The 12,920-nt window shown below is 39.4% G+C and overlaps 1 protein-coding gene across 1 annotated transcript in view; it reads right to left on the bottom strand.

Moving 5' to 3' along the window:
- The window catches only part of kcnh8 (potassium voltage-gated channel, subfamily H (eag-related), member 8), a 136,282-nt gene that overhangs the window by 82,604 nt on the left and 40,758 nt on the right, over positions 1–12,920 (bottom strand). The window lies entirely within an intron of this gene.

The raw sequence follows: 12,920 nt of genomic DNA, 5'->3' as shown, positions 1-12,920 counted from the left end.
TAATCATGCTGTTATGATTGTCTAAACTACAGGTTATATAATTGTCAATTGTAAAACACTGTATTCCAGAATTCAGTATTCTTTTTAGATTGTGCAAAACTGGACAATGACTATAATAACATATTTCTTTATGCATCTGTATGATCCTATTTCTGTCTAATAACTTTTGTTCAGGAGATAACCATTAAGTCAATTAAGAAACATATTGATTATGATAGAGCTTACTTTGGCCCATATTAACCCTCTGAATAAATAACTATCTGAAAGCATTGCTCTAATTGTACTGTACATATTATTGGAATAATATACTGCAACACAAACATGTACCTGAGTTGTTTTATTTTATTCAGTTTGACTGACATCTTTTGTATATTCTGTTATGTTTGCACTAAAAATATTAAAATACGAATTACTTAACAAGATGGAAAGTCTACACAAGAAACAATGAGAAAGAACATTCAGGATTTAAGTTATAACTTTAACATGAGTGTTTGATATTTAGTAACTGGTTTTATCATTACACTGAAGTTTTAACTGCCCCTGCATTTACAATTATTAACCCATCCTTTTTGGCAACATTTGTTTAAGAAAGTAAAAAAATATATATCTTTATCTTATCTGATGCATGCATAGTAATATGAAAGAACTCTAACAAGGTGAAGGAAAATTTAAATAACACAGTTTGTGGATTTTTGCAATGAAAGGAAAGGTGAAACTTGAAACTTCTCATTAAAAATTAAATGTCTTCCACATAATTAATGCTTTCTAATTGCTCACACTTGTGGTACCTCTCAATTATTTACAATGCAAATGCAATGAATTACTGTATTAACAGCGAATAACACTTCAAACTACACTACACTACACCATCTCTGCAGTTGTGACATTATCAATCATCTCCCGGCCAATCAGCAACCAGACCTAAAGTTCAAATACCTGAAGAAGTTTTGACTTCATTAGCTATCAGTTCAACTTTTGAATTTTTTTAAATTTTGTTGTTACGCTTCCTAAGTCCCTCACCAGAAACCCACCTGCATCCAAACCCATCCTGAATGTTACACCCTTTTACCCCTAGACACCTGGGGTTGTAACATTATTTAATGGTATTGAAAGATCATCTTCACCCCATTCTGCAAAATTTTTCTACTGCAGCGAGGGGTGTCTTCCAGGATGATTCCCTCAACAGAGCACATGTGGTCCCCCAGTGACTGGATTAGCATGATACTGATGTTATCTATATGTGAATCAGGCATGAGCTGATAAACTTTAATGTGGAAGAATGATGTCGCATTTTGCAGAATTCAAGATGGTGGTAGATTCTATGTATGGTGCATCCAGTGACTTTACATTGGTGTTTCCATTAGATTGTCTGTTACCTGTAGTTTCAACTTCTGTCCTCTGATTTCTATTTCACTAATACTCTGCAGAAGTCTGCTAAATTGACATTGTCAAAGCATCTGGGGATTTTGAATTTCCCATAGCAGTCCTTTCTGTTCAAGACAAAAATGGTTCAGCCCCTTCATCCTGTCAAAATACAGGTAGGACATTAAGCCTTGAAATGTATCTGGTTGCTCTTCTTTGGACTGATTCCAGAGCCACATTATCTTGTCTATTATGTGTGATCAAAACTGTGCACAATATTCTAAATGAGGTCTTACCAGTGTGTTATACAATTCTTGCGTAACATTTTATAATACTGAAAAAAACAAAGGTTTTTTTCAGCAAACAATAGAGCCTTTAAGTATGTTTTTATATATACTGTATATATCTGTGTTTTAAATGTGCAATTAATGTATCTTTTTTCTAAATAATAAAAAAGTGAAAATGCTAAGGTGCAGGATTAGATCAACTGGATTAAATTGCCACCGAAGTTTCTGAGTATACAGTGAACATATTTTACTCCTGCTTAAATTAGTGTAGTTCCCAAAGATTGACTCATTATTCCCAGATACAAATTTATCATTTTTGAACAGTTCAAAATGGTAAAAGAACAATATTGCATATGTCACCTTTGAAGCCCAAAGTCACACATACAGTTTACGGCTATAATAAAGCATTTCAGATATATCTCAAATACAGTTTAAGAAATACACAATATTGCTGTTGCTCGGGTTTCACATCCTAAACCTGTTTGCAATAAGGCCATAAATCGCAACATCTTGTACAGAGACTTCCATTTATATATATTTTTATAACCTAGGAAGCCTGTAAAGGGAGTATTTATTGGACTCTTTGCTTATTCAACTTCAGCCTTTCATCTTTTGTGTACTCTCATTTTGTTGTTGATGTCTATGTGAAGCTAATCACAGAAAACGTGTACCTATTTCTCTTCAAACATCACCTATTGTAATAGTTCTGAAACTTCAAAACTTACACAAACATTCCTATAGACAGGTAAGGTGGGTTTTTGCCATCTCTAAGCCACATTGGTTCTGACCTATAGTAATATATATAGATAGTCACTGCACTGAAATAGGCATTTCACATAGCACTATGTTACTTTTGAGTTTGAGCCATCATTAATCATCTGTGTGAAAAGGACTTCAGTGTTCTTCTTTGCTTTATCTTTATTCACAATAAAAAAATGAATTTGCCTACTTGAAGAAAAATCAAATTTCCTCCTCTTGACAGTAAAATAGGTTTAAATAATCGGTCTGGGTATATTTTAATTACATGATTAATTAAGATAAACTATTTTGTGTTCATGTATGCCCACTTTGCTGCATATTATTCAATTTATTTATATTATTGGACCAATAATAGTGGAAAAATAATCTCAATCTTGATACCAAATTCTACTACCACGACTGTATTTCATTAAGATATATTACATCTTTGTTTCAAAGAATGAAGTGTTAAATTGCAAGATATTGATTCTGAAGTCACAGCTGCTGATATTTTGTTGTTGTACTGTAACTATACTGAGTTGTTTAAATTACTGACAGTTTCATAAAGGAGATATAAACAATTTTGATGTTTATTCCCACAAATACAGTGCAAACTCAATTACCGTATATGTTGTGCATAATGCATGCAATGTTAAATAGCTTCATTTGTCAGAGCTAGAAGCTTTCATGCCTTCCTCTCAATGTCATTACATTTAAGTTTCACTGTGTGAAGCCTCACATCCTTCTGGCACCTTTTGTCACTATTCTCTATCACTGGAGCTCCTGCTCATTTTCTCAGTGCCCATGCCTTCTTCTGTTTTTTTATTCGCTTCTATACCTGTACATAGTACATGCTACTCTTTTAGGCTGCTTTCTCATTCACCTTTCTAGCTTTTGCCATTCTGCTGGCCTCCTTCTTGCTCTGGGCGTTTTCTCCATTCTGCTATCATATCACATCTTACTGTACTGAGTACCAACAGGAAATCATTCTCTCTTGGGATTTCTCTTCCCAATTTATTTCTGGAGCCATTCTCCATCTTCTCTGTTCACCCCTTCTGCCTTTGTCTATTCTTCCTCCTCATAAACCACTATCACTTCTTACATATCTTGACTGTTTTTGCTAGCCTTCCCCTTCCTTAACACACTGCCTCTTTATTTCATCTCTTAACCTAACTTTACTTCTGTTTTCTTTCTATTTTTCTTTCTATTGACTATTCTATTGACTATTTATTGACTACAATATTGCATATTAGACTTTGTCTCTTATTTATCCATTGCTGTCCAAAATGTAATGTGTTCTTTGCATTTAAGATACAGTACATTAACAACATACTAGAGATTGTACAGAAATGTATCTGAGTATGTAATGAAGTTAGATTAAAAGATAAAAGAATGATAATTTAATGGGAGAAAACAAATTATATATTCAGGTGGGGACACACAAGATAAAGATGTAGAGATCGTTATGGGCAAAACTGTGAAGAGCTCAGTAGACTTGGCATCTAGTTTAGGTCAGAATACTTGCAGTCAAAATCTCATGTTGATTTACAGTACCAAGTATGTAATCACTCCAAGTGAATGTATCAACTAACGATACTTAATGAAAATGACAAAGAAAGGCGCCTCCATCTAAGAAGAAGTAAACAATATCTTTAGAGAAATACCAAACTGCAATCTTGGTCATTTGGGAGAATTAGTCAGTGGTAGAAAACGTTGGACTTTAATTAAAATTAATAAGAAACACAGGCTCAGATCTTTATATGTAGAAAGAATACAAGCTGCTAGGTTTGGATATCATTCATCCTGAAATGTTCAATTATGATGGTAAAAACAAAACACACTCAACTTTTTGCTCAAAGAGATTTGGGCAAAGAATAACTGAAGAGTGGACTCTTGAGGCCATTCAATTGCCAGAGAAAGGCGATTTAAGTAACTGCTGAAGCTGGAGGTACGTAAGTTATGGGCAAAGTGTTATAACTGTTCTTTTACACTGAATGAGATGAAAAGTGAACAGTATGCTTTGTGAACACTCTTCAGACAAGTCAGATTGTGCTCAGATATGATGATCCCATTGGGCAAATTATTAAGAACACAATCCAATTTCAAGGAAGGTTGGCAATATACTGAAGGAATGTTATAAATTTTATAAAAACTAACAAACTGCTTATAACCCTGGCTAATGGAAGCATAACAGGGGACATCTATAGGTCAGTGGAAAAGTACAGCTCATGTCTTAGATATAGTAAAAATGGAAGTAGAATGTCTTGTTTTGCAAATATAAGCAATAACGACAGTCTCAATAAGGAGTTGTTTTCCGCTATCTAAGATTGACTGAAAACTGATGATTCATTTTAGGGATTAGGTAATCTATGTTAAAGGTAGGAAGTTCGTCTGTTACTGTTTATAAAAAGCGCTGAGCAACATCTTTCGGAGTGACTAGCTTTTACAAGCTGATCTCCCGTATGCATACGAATAAACAGCTCTTCTTTCACCAACATCCGAATTCTGTAATTTTAATGTTTCTACAATTTGGCACTGCGAGCAGAGTCCTCCTAGCTGAGGGGAACTCCCATTGGTCGGTGGAGAGAAAAAGTTAGGCACCGCCAATGAATGAGGTGAGGACTCCTCTTTTCTAAAAAGTCCCTTCTCCTCTCCACTCCACTGAATGGGATTTTCTCAAAGCTGTAGCGAGGACTGGGTGTTGGAGACAGGGGGTTTGTTTGAGGCACCTGTCTGACTGTGCAGTAAAGCCAGGACTCCACTGGTTTGCGCACTGCGTGTGGGGCACAATAAAGCCAGTATTCCTCCGGTTTGTGCCCCAGGTGTGCAGGGCACAGTAAAGCCGGGACTCCACTGGTTTGTGTTCCAGGTTTTGTGCGGGGCACAGTAAAGCCGGGATTCCACCTGTTTGTGCCCCAGGTGTGCGGGGCAAAGCCACGTTTCAGTGGTTTGTGTTTTTGTGGCCTCCCTGGTAGAAACCTTTGGTGCTGCCTGGGTGGTGTAAAGCTGCACAGTAAAGCCAAACGGGAGTGCGTGGGTCTGGGAAAATGAATTGGTGTAAAGTTAGGTTAATGGAGGTTTCTGACTGGGTGTCAGAGAAACAGAAGTTAAAACATGTAGAAGAAAAGCTGAAAAAGAAATATGGTCTGTCTGATGGAATGAGGACAGAACCAGGATGAAACAATCAAATAGAATCAGATGCAAAGGCAGAAGTTTAACAAATAATTAACTGAAATGAAATATATATTTATTAATATATATATTTTTATATATGCAGAAAAAAAGAAAAGAAATAGAATGCCTTAAGCGAGAATCTAGGTGAAGGGTGGGAATTAGTGTGGAGATTTTTGAAAGAGCATTACCCACTAAAAACAGATTGGAGAAAAGTAACAGCATGTCAGCAGAAGGAAAGTGAAGATGTTCCAGATTTTACAGAAAGGTGTATAACTATATGGATTGTATCCTCAGGGTTAGCCAATGAAAGGAAGTAAATGAAGATACTTCCACAGTAATAAAACAAATTTACTTGAGTGAGTTAAAATCTGATGTTGCCAAAAATGTACAACTACAGTATGCTTTACTGATATTATGGAGAGTGGAGACAGATTTGATTTAATAACTGGTGAAGCAGGTATGCAAGAGCGTGAGCGTTGCATATGGGAGCTAAAACAACTCCCAAGGAGGAGAAAAAGGAGCCGTCAGTTTGTCGCAATTATAGTGCGACCCCAAAATTATACCCAGATATAAGACCCCTTCAAGGAAATAATTAGGACTGGGATAAATATCCTGATTGGGAATATCCAGATGGGGGGCGGGGGGTGTTAACTAACCCTGTGGGAAAAGGGGGACAAAACCCCATGATAAAACTACTAATAAGCTGGTGTGCCACTACTGCAGTTACAGGGCATTAAAAAAGAGATTGTAAGAAAGAGGCTTGATTTGACAGTTAAAGAAGCTGAAACGAGAGCCTTGAAATAATAGAGCATGAGAGCGTGAAATAATAGATTTAAACTAGGAAACCCCCTTAGTAGCCTCCCTTAATTTATCTTAGGATTTAAATAAAATAAATAATCTTACTGTACAGTAAATAGTGTCCAGATTCCCCTACTGGGGTACACTGGAGCACAGTTGTCCTGTTTATCGACTAAAACAGCAAAAAGATGTGATGTAAAGTTTTCTAAGAGGTGGCAGGAGGCTACAGGAGTAGGGGTGCAAGGGTTGTGTTTAAAGGAGATACAAGCTGTCACAGTATACTTGGGAAAAGATGCGCAGTTTCAACTTCTGATGTGGGTGGAGGACACACCAGACCTATTGGGCTGGGATGCCCCACAGCATTTATAAGGAATTATTGTGTAGTGTGCTCTCTGAAGGCACCAGTTCTGTAGGATTTGGGCATTTACTGTGACAATTATTAATTGTAGCAGTAAATCACAAAATTGATTCTTTTGATGGCTTTAGAATCCAACCATGCGATATAACTCAAACAATGCACACACACACGGGTACTAATACACGAGGATACATTTATTAATAAATACAATATGCATATAAACCTAACCGATCTTATCGTGAGGGTTATCAGAATACAAAAGGTATATATTCAGTCAGTTACAAAGTGTTACACATCAAGAGGACATACGTTCAGTATATCATTCATTTAGACCGTTTCGTAATTGAACTTGGTTACAACTTCTACATTAGATACTCAAAACAAGTACATAACTCTTAGGAATTAAATTGATATCAACTGGTTGGGATAACAATTGAATTCTCGAGCTGTAATGCATTGAAGTTGAATACTCATCCAATCTCTGGGGATTCAGATCTCCTGCGGGCACAAAGAAACAGTTGCAGGCTGTTGCTGTCCAATCCGAGCTCTCTGGCTCCGTGCCAGGCTGTGCTGTGCAGCTTGCGACAGTGCGCTGCTGATGCTCACTGACCGGCTAGTTAGTGTTGGCTTTAACTAGCACAGTTTGTGCACAGGAGAAAAGATGACTGTGGGTCCCAGCAGGTCAGGAAGAAGACCGGTTCGTTCCTGATGAAGCGCTAGTTCTGAATACTGATTCAGCTGTCCACAGTTCTGACCTGTTCATGAGGCTTGCTGCTGGTGCTAACCTCGGGTGGATCCTCTGGTTACTCTCTGGCAACCTCTGCTCTCGACCCTTAGAACAGAGGAAAGTTATGGCACTCGGACACACTGGCCGTTCTGTGGTTGTCCGGGCTGAGTCTCAGGATGGTCAGGAGGCGCGCTGCGAGAATGTCCTGCCCTTGGGAGCCTTCTGCTCCTGGGCCATCCTGCCCTGGAATTCTCCTTTAAATTCCCTTTAGAAAAGTCCACAGAATTCTCTCAGGCCCTCTGTGTTGCCTGTTTTTACCTGGAGGAACTTCAGCTCGTTCATTGGCTGAAAGTTCCATGGGCATCAGAGTCCCACGTGGGTTACTCGGCCCTACCAGTCCCTGATTGGTTGATCAAGGTGAGATATGAGTCACTTACTCCTGACACTTAGGAATGCAGTCCAGATGTCCATCTGGCACTCCCTAGACAGATAGGCGCCAATGGATGACCATTGATCATGATAGCCAGGCTTAGCTAAGTGCATCCCCCTTTGGGAGCTGTCCCTTATCAAAGGAAAACATCTTTAAATCAGCCTGCATGAATAGTTTCTCTGTGGCTGCACCACAGAGATGAAGGGAGAGATGAGGCCTCATTTGGGAAAGCACAGCAACACTTAATTCTGTCTTATTAACAAGCATCGCCGCTACAACTGTATGAGACAGCATTTATAGCTCTGAAGTATTGTGATTGTTCTACCTGGTGAGGGAATCCATAAGGCTGGGCTACTCCAAGTATTAGATCTTTTGACTGGAAAAGGTATATAACCAACTACATAGTAAGGCCAGCGTGAATTCCTTCGTGGAACAAATTTGCTTGGTGACAAATTGGCGTAAGGAGGGTAGTGTAGTCTAAAGACAAAATTGCCTTGACCCCTGCAGCAGAAACTGTTTTTAATTATTTGAAACAAGCTTTCTTGCAGGCACTGGTCCTGGGCTGAATTCCCTCAGATGGATCATCTGTATGTAATCTGTATGTAAGTGAACAAAATGGGTTGTGAGCTGCTGTGCTGGTGCAGGAGTATGGAGGTAGGCATTGTCTGGTGGGTTATTATTCAGGACCCTTCCATGCAGTGGCCAAGGGGCCGTGTTTACAGTATGTGTTGTGCAGGCTACTTGCCAGCTGTATAAACAGTGAATAATCTGGTGCCGAACCAGCAGATCAAATTAAAAGATTTAACTGAAACGTGTAAATATGCTAAATGGTCAAATTGTTACAATTTATACAGATTCACAGATGTATTTGGGGTATGCCATGATTTGGGGGAGATGGTGGAGAAACAGGGATTTTCTCACAGCTAGAGGGACTCCAGTAAAAAACACTTGGTTGGTAGCAGAACTGTTAGACGTTGTGGCCCTCCTAAAACAGATAGCAGTTGTTAAATGTAAAGGACATAACAAAGAGCTGTGGCTAAAGGCAATGTCCTTGCTGACACAGCATCCAGACAATCAGGCTTAAAAGAAGAACAGAAAAAACAGGATCCTGAGGTTTGCCTTAGGCCAGCTGTACAAGACAGACAATTACAGCACATACAGACAGAGGCACCCAAAGAGGAAAAGTGGGCCTGGCTCGAAAATGGAATTGGGCTAGGAGCTGATGGATTATGGCGACATCAGAGCACTGGAAGGCTTGCATGTCCTAAGTGTCTGATGCCTTTGTAGCCCAACAAATACATTCTGTAGGACACCCGGGTGTTACTCAAATAGTGTGTCGGTATTCCTAAAACTGGGTGGGGACCGGGTTTGAGCAGTAGCCATCTAGGTGGTATCTTGATGTGATGCTTGGCAAAGGTATAGGTTCTACAGTTCCAAAGGCCTGCTCCTGAGGAACCTTGCATGCACTGGCAAATTGGCTATTGTAGCCTGCTGATATGTAAAAGGAAACCTGGGCTCTTATAATGATGGTGGATCTGTTTTCCCAGTGAGTTGAGGCCACTGCCTCTGTGATTGCCAAAGACTTGATGATGGAGTTGAGCCCTCGGTGGGGACTCCCCTGCCGCTTGTATTATGAGAAAGGGACACACTTCACAGGGAAGGTGTGTCAGGCTGTGGCTGTGTTGTTCAGGGTGAGATGGGACCTACATTGCCCTCATCACCCTCTGTCTACAGGAATAGTGGAAATTAGAAACAGAACTCTGAAAGATCAACGAAACATCAGACTGAAGGAACACCGTGGGTAGATGCTCTGCCTGCGGTCTTGTGTAGCCTGCGGGTCGGATCAAACAGAATTGTGTAACTGAGCCTGTTTGATATCATCATGGGCCAACCAATTGTAGGTTGTTAATTGAAGGGGCTGGTGAACAGGTGCTGGACGCGTGGGGACCTCCATTAGAGGGAAGACATGACCTGATACCTGGCGAGTGGGTGTGGGTAAAGAAGATACCCTGCCAGATGTTGCAACCCCGCTGAGGAGGTACCATACTACTGACTACCGACTCTGCCATCCGAGTGACAGGATGAGATCGCTGGATCTACGCATTGTATTGCCACCGAGCCACTGCACCAGAGACTGAGTGAACAGAAATAATTATGTTGTTACTGTTTCTGTGTCTGTCAGGCTTCCTGGGGGGGTGACAGTGTGCCTGTTAAGTGTAAGGAGCGTTACTCTAATGGGGAATATGGAATCAATACCTTCTTGGTGTTGTCATATTTATCAGCCACAAATAGTCAGAGCTCATGTTGGGTTTGTATTGCTATACAAGATGCTCATATGAGTAATCCCCTTTGATAGAGGTGATTATATAGGTTTATTGGCATGGGTAAATAGTTCTGCTTTTCGTCTGAGTGTACCTCAAATGTATTAGAATGGAACTAACCGTACGCTCCCTGCTATAATCACAGTTTTAGGCCATCCTATATTAGGGTGATAAGCAGCTGTATGTAGTACTCATATTCCAGACAATTCTGAACATATCACAGACTTAGCACAGCACATTCATGATGTAGGACAAAAATATCATGACTATAATCCTGATGATTGGGAAAGTGGCTGTAGTCTGTGTTCAGAGCCTGGGAGGGATCACTGGTACGATATATCGTTATGGCCTAATACTACTAATCATTTTTACTTTATGTATTCACTGTCTTAAAGCTGTATACTATATACCAAAGTACCCAACTCTTTTATTATAATTTAATATAATCATGACGAGGAAAAGAATCCTATTGTTTAGAACATAGTGGTGTGAAAATAAATATGTTCTAAAGGATGGACTTAAGGAATGTTATAAATTTTATAAAAACTAACAAACTGCTTATAACCCTGGCAAATGGAAGCATAACAGGGGACATCTATAGGTCAGTGGAAAAGTACAGCTCATGTCTTAAATATAGTAAAAAGGGAAGTAGAATGTCTTGTTTTGCAAATGTAAGTAATAACGAAAGTCTCTATAAGGAGTTGTTTTCCGCTATCTAAGATTGACTGAAAACTGATGATTTGTTTTAGGGATTAGGTAATTATGTTAAAGGTAGGAAGTTTGTCTGTTACTGTGTATAAAAGCGCTGAGCAACATCTTTTAGAGAGACTAGCTTTAACAAGCTGATCTCCTGTATGCATACCAATAAACAGCTCTTCTTTCACAAACATCCAAATTCTATTATTTTAATGTTTCTACAATACCTTGGTAAATTTCAAAAAGCTTTTAATAGTGTGAAGTGAGAGGTAATGTGGCAAGTTGTATAAAAAAAATGAATCCCAATGAAACTGATCAACATAATGAAACCTGTAATACCTATTCAAGATACTGTTTCAAAATGGAATATGAACACAGTTCTGTGACAGGGGTGCATTTTGTCCTCCTTCCTGCTAGTCATCAATAACAGGCTAAAGCGGTATGAAAAAAACATGGCCTGAAATGGTATGAATCTGGGCTGTTTGAAAGCAGTGCACAACTGGCGCAGGACTCCTAGGGATTATTTTATGATTAGTAGGCCAGGGCTCTCTTGCCTCAAAACAGCAACTCTGGCATCTTCCCTGGCATCTGAAGGCATGCAGTGGCATCAGCGGGAGATGTGTCTGTTCAATAATTGCCAATGAACCTCTTGTATGTACTGTAGTTGCAGAGCTAGTAACATGTCAAGAGATAAATGACTCAATGGCTAGGCTGATCAAAAACAGTCTGTCTGCACTTCTTCATTCTCTTGGGTACAGGTGTTGAACTCAGATGTGCAATATATAATGAATAAGTAATAGGTTTATTCCATGCTGAAAAGAGAAGAGAGAAAATACAATGTTTCGGACATGGAGCCTTCTTCAGGTGTGTAGCCTCACACTGAACTTAGAACTTAATAGCTCTATGCTAGGCCTGCTTTTGACCAAAGGTTTACAAATGTGTGACTGTAAAGCTTTAAAAATGCCTTTTAACTTTGTAACTGTGAAACACACTGTCTAGAAGAATTTTGTCTTGATATTCTGCATGTATTGACTTGTGATACCATTCATGTATTCTGAGCTGAAGCCTCTAAAAGAAAATGAATATTAGCTACATCTTAGTGGGCTGAAGCTTTGGGAGGGGAGAGTTGAAGGCCAACATCGACTACTTGGACACTGAACTGAATAAGGGATAAATGGTGGGGAAACCCATGACTGTAACAGCCTAGGCCAATGGGTCTAGAGACAGTGCAGGGATGATGTCCAGATCCGATGCAGATGGATGCTGTGGACTTAGGAGTAGGAGTCAGTGAAAAGAAGAAGTGGGGAGAGGGGAAAGACAAAACAACATATAAAGGCTGGAACAGGAGGTGTAGTGGGTTGGACGCTCAACCAGAAATGGAGAGAAAAGTAGGAGAGAAGAGGAGACAAAACTTCCACAGTTGTTCACAGAGTTCGAGGAAGGCTCAAAGACAAAGTGAACTGAAAGTAAAGCACAAATGGCGTGACCTGGCGTGACCTGAAGAACCACTTGTTTTTGGAGGTGAGTAGAGGTTCAAAAGGCTGAAGAAGTGACAAATTGTCACGAATTCCTCGCTTGTAGAAAATTAAGATGATGAAGTTAAGCTCCCAGCAATGACAAATGCAAAACATGCTGTGATGAAGTGAAACACAGACAAAATGGCTGCCTTGTCTGGGCAACATTCTCCAGAAGCATTTGGGGAATGAGCTGCTGGTGCCCTTGTCAGGTAAATCATTTAAAAGACAGGAAACAGAGGTTTGCTTAGTCTGTCAGTTTGTGAGTGAGACTTGCCATCTGGAGACAGAGGGCTTACAGTAATTATTGTGTGCAAAAGACTGTGAGATAAAGAATCTTGTATGAATGGAGTCTGTGTGACATTAAAGAAAAACTGAATAAAGTAATGTGAATGTTTTAACTTGTTTAATGAAAATTCAAAACCCTGTATGACAAATTATCATGTGTGGAACATAGTCTGTGTGACATTAAAGTTTTTTGGTTAGTTTTGAAGCTAGTAACCAGCTTAGCTATC

The sequence above is a fragment of the Lepisosteus platostomus genome, chromosome 12, assembly GCF_059453375.1.
Source record: "Lepisosteus platostomus isolate fLepPlt1 chromosome 12, fLepPlt1.hap1, whole genome shotgun sequence".
Lineage (NCBI taxonomy): Eukaryota > Metazoa > Chordata > Actinopteri > Semionotiformes > Lepisosteidae > Lepisosteus > Lepisosteus platostomus.
This window is presented reverse-complemented; position numbering and strand designations above follow the sequence as displayed.